The sequence below is a fragment of the Carlito syrichta genome, unplaced genomic scaffold (genome assembly GCF_000164805.1).
Source record: "Carlito syrichta isolate Samal-C Ts95f unplaced genomic scaffold, Tarsius_syrichta-2.0.1 Scaffold314826, whole genome shotgun sequence".
NCBI classification, from domain to species: Eukaryota; Metazoa; Chordata; class Mammalia; order Primates; family Tarsiidae; genus Carlito; species Carlito syrichta.
Genome location: NW_007258922.1, coordinates 283467 through 289639, shown reverse-complemented (window position 1 = coordinate 289639; position 6173 = coordinate 283467). Strand labels below are relative to the sequence as shown.

Below are 6173 nucleotides of genomic sequence, written 5' to 3'. Positions count from 1 at the left end.
ATGGTGGGTTATTTGCAGAAAAAAACCTGTCCACACTACATTTAGTGTTCAGCAGTTTTTGACCAAAAATGGCATGACCCCTGTTCCCCACTCTCCCTATTCACCCCAGCTCACCCCCAATTACTTTTGTTTCCCTGAATTTAAAAAAGTCCTCAAAAGGAAACAGTTTGCCGATGTGGAAGAGGTGAAACAAAAAACAGCACTAAAAGACATCAAAATTGATGAGTTCAAAAACTGTTCTGAGCAGCAGGAAAAGGGTCTCAATAGGTGTACTGCATCAAACAGAGAGTACTTTGAAGGTGATTGAGGTTTAAACATGTAAAAATGCACACATGTGTATAATCCTGGGTTTGAAGCCGGGCTCGGTGGCTCAGCCTGTAATCCCGCGCCTTTGGGAGGCTAAGGTGAGTGGATTGCCTGAGCCCGCGGGTTTGAGACTCGCCTGGGCAGCGAGACCTCATCTCTACAATAAATCAAAAAATCAGCCGGGTGTGGTAGCGCATGCCTGTAATTCCGGCTACTTGGAAGGCTGAGGCGGAAGGATCGCCGGAACCCAGCAGGTCGAGGCTGCGGTGGCCTGGAGCGGCCACTGCACTCCAGTCTGGGCGGCAGAGTGAGACTCCAACACACACAAAAAAAATCCTGGGTTTGTTGGGTCCCTCCACATATCCTATTTACCATGTATGAACTATCCGGAATAGGCAAATTCATAGAGCCAAAAAGCAGATGAGCAGTTGGCATGACTGGGGCTTAGAAGGACTGGGGAGTGACTGCTTAATAGGTATGAATTTCCTTTTGGGATGATGGTGCTCTGGGACTAGATAGTGGTGATGCTTTCTTGGCTTTATGAATGTACTAAATGCTACTGAATTGTACACTTTAAAATGGTGAGTTCTGTGTTGCATTTTACCACAATAAGAGAAATAGGTACAACTTTTTTGCAACGAGTTTGCCGCCGGAGCACAGGTGTCATGAAAGCCACCCCTAAAAGCCAAAATGGGAAAGGAAAAGACGCACATCAACATTGTCATCATCGGACACGTCGATTATGGCAAGTCCACCACCACCGGCCACCTGATCTACAAATGTGGCGGCATCGACCAAAGAACCATCAAGAAATTCGAGAAGGAGTCTGCTGAGATGGGAAAGGGCTCCTTCAAGTATGCCTGGGTCTTGAATAAGCTGAAAGCTGAGCATGAACGTGGCATCACCATTGATATCTCCCTGTGGAAATTTGAGACCAGCAAGTACTGCATCACTATCGATGCTCCAGGACACAGAGACTTCATCAAAAACATGATTTCAGCCGGGCTCGGTGGCTCAGCCTGTAATCCCAGCACTTTGGGGGGCTGAGGTGAGTGGATTGCCTGAGCCCACGGGTTCGAGACCCGCCTGGGCAACTTGGTGAGACCTCATCTCCAAAATAAATAAAAAAAAAATTTGCCGGGCATGGCAGCGCATGCCTGTAGTTCCAGCTACTTGGAAGGCTGAGGTGGAAGAATCGCCGGAGTCCAGCAGGTCGAGGCTGCGGTGGCCGGGAGCAGCCACTGCACTCCAGTCTGGGTGGCAGAGTGAGACTCCAACTCAAAAAACAACAACAACAACAGCAACAAAAAACATGATTACAGGCACATCTCAGGCTGACTGTGCTGTCCTCATTGTTGCTGCTGGTGTTGGTGAATTTGAAGCTGGTATTTCCAAGAATGGGCAGACCTGTGAGCATGCCCTCCTGGCTTACACACGGGTGTGAAGCAACTAATTGTTGGCATTAACAAAATGGATTCCACTGAGCCACCCTACAGCCAGAAGAGTTACAAAGAAATTGTTAAGGAAGTCAGCACTTACATTAAGAAAATTGGCTACAATCCTGACACAGTAGCATTTGTGCCAATTTCTGGTTGGAATGGTGACAACATGCTGGAGCCAAGTGCTAACTGTAAACAAAACCAGACCAGGCGAAATGGCAACAAAGGAACCAAGAAAAATTTATTAGCGCAATCTCCAGGCGAGGTTCACCGGTCCATGTAGCTGTGGGCCAGAGAAGTCATGCCCAGCAAGATGGGTGATGGGTTTATAAAGGGCACACTGAGAAAGCTGTGAGGGGGTCGAGGAGAACAATCACTGGTTGGGACAGCTGTCACATCTGCTGGTGATTGGCTGAACGGGGTTGCTAGAGTTACTGTAACAGGTACTGGCTGGCTTTGCAGCTGGAGTCTTGGAGTTCCAGTTACTCATTTTTGCTGGCTCACTCTCGCCCATTGTTCTCCTGGTCTGGGTTGAAGCCATCTTGTTGAAGTCCGCCCCTCCCTCCAGCACCTCTGGCCTTACACTAACATGCCTTCGTTCAAGGGATGGAAAGTCACCTGTAAAGATGGTAATGCCAGTAGAACCACGCTGCTTGAAGCACTGGACTGCATCCTGCCACCAACTCATCCAACTGACAAGCCCCTGCATCTGCCTCTCCAGGATGTCTACAAGATTGGTGGTATTGGGACTGTCCCTGTGGGCCAAGTGGAGACTGGTGTCCTCAAACCTGGCATGGTGGTCACCTTTGCTCCAATCAGCGTTACAACTGAAGTGAAGTCTGTTGAAATGCACCATGAAGCTTTGAGTGAAGCCCCTCCTGGGGACAACATGGGCTTCAATGTCAAGAATGTGTCTGTCAAAGATGTTCACCGTGGCAATGTTGCTGGTGACAGCAAAAATGATCCACCAATGGAAGCAGCTGGTTTCACTGCTCAGGTGATTATCCTGAACCATCCAGGCCAAATCAGTGCTGGCTATGCCCCTGTACTGGATTGTCACATGGCTCACATTGCATGAAAGTTTGCTGAGCTGAAGGAAAAGATTGATCGCCGTTCTGGTAAGAAGCTGGAAGATGGCCCTAAATTCTTGAAGTCTGGTGATGCTGCCATTGTTGATATGGTTCCTGGCAAGCCCATGTGTGTGGAGAGTTTCTCTGACTATCCTCTTCTGGGTCATTTTGCCGTCCGTGATATGAGGCAGACAGTTGCTGTGTGTGTCATCAAAGCAGTGGACAAAAAGGCTGCCAAAGCTGGCAAGGTCACCAAGCCAGCCCAGAAAGTTCAGAAGGCTAAATGAATATTATCCCCAATACCTGCCACCCCAGTCTTAACCAGTGGTAGAAGAACGGTCTCAGAACTGTTTGTTTCAATTGGTCATTTATGTTTAATAGTAAAAGACTGGTTAATGATAACAATGCATCGGAAAACTTTCAGAAGGAAAGGAGAATGTTTTGTGGACCATTTTGGTTTTTTCTTTTGTTTTGTTTTGTTTTTTTGTGTGTGGTAGTTTTAAGTTATTAGTTTTTGAAATCAATACTTTTTAATGGAAACAACTTGACCAAAAATCTGTCACAGAATTTTGAGACCCATTAAAACAAAGTTTAATGAGAGAAAAAAAAAAAGAGAGAAATAGGTACAAAGCAAATTCAGCAATAAGAATTGTAATTATTAACTCCAGGGAAAATAAGAGATTAGAGAAGTAGTTATGATATTAGTTCACTTACTTGGCTTATTTGTCTTTCATGAAACTTAACCAAAAGCTGTGATAGACTATAGACTTAACCAAAAGCTGTGATATTCACATATTTAGAGGAAAGGAGGTAAGAGAAGGCTTATGCTTGAGGAGGTGGTAATAAGAAAGTTAACCAGTAGTGCATGCCTGTAATTCCGGCTACTCGGAAGGCTGAGGCGGAAGGATCGCCAGAGCCCAGCAGGTGAGGCTGCGGTGGCCGGGAGTGGCCACTGCACTCCAGTCTGGGTGACCGAGTGAGACTCCAACTCAAAAAAAAAACAACAAAAAAAGTTAACCCACACTTAGCACATCAAGAAGTCAACAGACAACACGTAAGTTGATGGACTGAAAAATAGCAGTATCATCTTATTTACCTCTGTAAATAAGAGAACAGTAAAAAAGGTGAAGGTGATTGCTCTGGCTGAGTGGGAATCAGGGTGGGCAGACTCGAAGGGAACACAAGCTGCTTGTTTTCATTATAAGCATTCTAGTTCCACTGGAATTTTTCATCGTGCATAAGAATTACTTTGATTTTTAGAACTACATCTTAAAAGGAAAGCAGAGGGAAACATTTGGAATCTAATTTTCTAAAGTTAAGGTTGAAAAACTTGGGTGGGATGTGGTGGATCATGCCTGTGATGCCCACATTTTGGGAGGCCAAGGTGAGAGGATGGCCTGAGCCCAGGGGTTCGAACCAGCCTGGGCAACTTGGCCAGACCTCGTTTCTATAATAAATTAGAAAATTAGTCTGGTGTGGTGAGGCACACCTGTAGTTCCAGCTACTTGGAAGGCTGAGGCAGATGGGAGTGCCTGAGCCCAGCAGGTCGAAGCTGCAGTAGCTATGCGCATGTCACTCCAGCCAGGGCAACACAGTGAGACTCTAACTCAAAAAAGACTTTTAAGAGATCAATATATTCAATTATGTATAAAATCCATAACTGCAGTACATCAAAACATATCAAGTTTCTGGGACTGAAGAATAGGAGGAGCCACCTGAATTCTCATCTCTTCATACATCCTCTTTAAAAACGTTTAAGACCAGCCGGGCTCGGTGGCTCAGCCTGTTATCCTGCACTTTGGGAGGCTGAGGTGAGTGGATTGCCTGAGCCCGCGGATTCGAGACCTGCCTGGGCAACTTGGCAAGACCTCATCTCTACAATAAATAAAAAAATTAGCCGGGCGTGGTAGTGCGCACCTATAGTTCTAGCTACTTGGAAGGCTGAGGCAGAAGGATCACCGGAGCCCAGCAGGTCGAGTCTGTGGTGGCCAGAAGCGTGCCACTGCACTCCAGCCTGGGTGACAGAGACTCCAACTAAAAAAATAAATAAATAAATAAAACTTTTAAGACCAACAAATAACACAAACAAAACCAAACGTGAGCGGTTATGTGAAAGGAGTGGTACGTACAAAGAGGATGAAAATGGCAGAAATGGTCACTGCTACAAATATCTCCAGAGATCAGGTACATAAAATAACTAAGTACAGGCATCAAGCAAGATGTAAGATAATGAATGTATTGGGGATCGCACAAAGTAAAGAGCATGTGCCTTATCTAAAAATACCTAAAAGGTGCCAGGACAGAAAGGAAGAGCTGAGGAATACTAAATCCTCTCAGTCCCTTCAGCATTCCTGGGAGACAGAATGCCACAGAGAATGTTCTGTGGCTGCAGAACATGGGGAGAGGAGCCTTAATAGCCTCCCTGAAAGAGAAGGAAAGAAACAGAAAATATAATCGCATTCACTTTCCACTGAGAAAACAACCTCCTCTCCATTGAGGCCTTCATCAGGAAGGCCTGCCTCCCAGCATGGCAGCCAGAAGCCAGGTCTTTTACCCCAATCCTATGGGACCACAAGAGCCTGTTTCCTGGGCTCAGTCAATTGAATGCTCTCCAAGTACAGTACAGCAAGATCCTTAGAAAATCAGGGTTTAAGCTGGGCGCAGTGGCTCATACCTGTAATCCCAGCACTTTGGAAGGCAGAGGTGAAGGACTGCTGAACTCAGGGGATTGAGACCAGCCTGAGCAACATGGTGAGACCTTGTCTCTACAATAAATCAAAGAATTAGCTGGGCATGGTGGTGCATGCCTGTGGTTCTAGCTCAAAAATAGAAAATAGAGTAGTGGTTACATAGGGCTGGGAGAGGACAGGGGAGGGCATATGGGGAGTGACTGTTAATGGATATGAACTTTTTTGGGAGTGATAAAGATTATCTAAATTCATTATTATGGCTGTACACCTCTATGAATATACTAGAAATCAGTGAATTCATACTTTAAATGGCTGAATTATATCTCAGTAAAGCTGTTTTAATAAAAGAGTGGGGGAAGGCTGAGGTGGAAAGATAACGTGAGCCCATAAGGTTGAGGCTGTGGTGCCATAAGCGTGCCACTGCACTCCAGCCTGGGCAACCCAGTGAGACTCTAACTCAAAAAAAAAGAAAATCAGGGTTTGCTGCCAGGGTACAGCAAGCTTGCTAAACACAATTCCCCATGTCCACATGGAGGCTGGGAATTGCCAGCAGTAGTGGCTAGAACACAGGATTTAGCCAGGCTTGGTGGCTCAGCCTGTAATACCATGCTTTGGGAGTCTGAGGTGAGTGGATTGCCTGAGCCCGCGGGTTTGAGACCCACCTGGGC

General features: G+C 46.1%; 1 pseudogene across 1 annotated transcript; it reads left to right on the top strand.

Annotated features, from left to right (window-relative positions):
- The first annotated feature begins 931 nt into the window (after positions 1 to 931).
- LOC103274599 lies at positions 932 to 3415 on the top strand (annotated as a pseudogene). The gene is made up of 3 exons (XR_505264.2): positions 932 to 1296; positions 1619 to 1928; positions 2328 to 3415. The product of XR_505264.2 is annotated as a putative elongation factor 1-alpha-like 3 (transcript).
- Positions 3416 to 6173: the final 2758 nt, after the last annotated feature.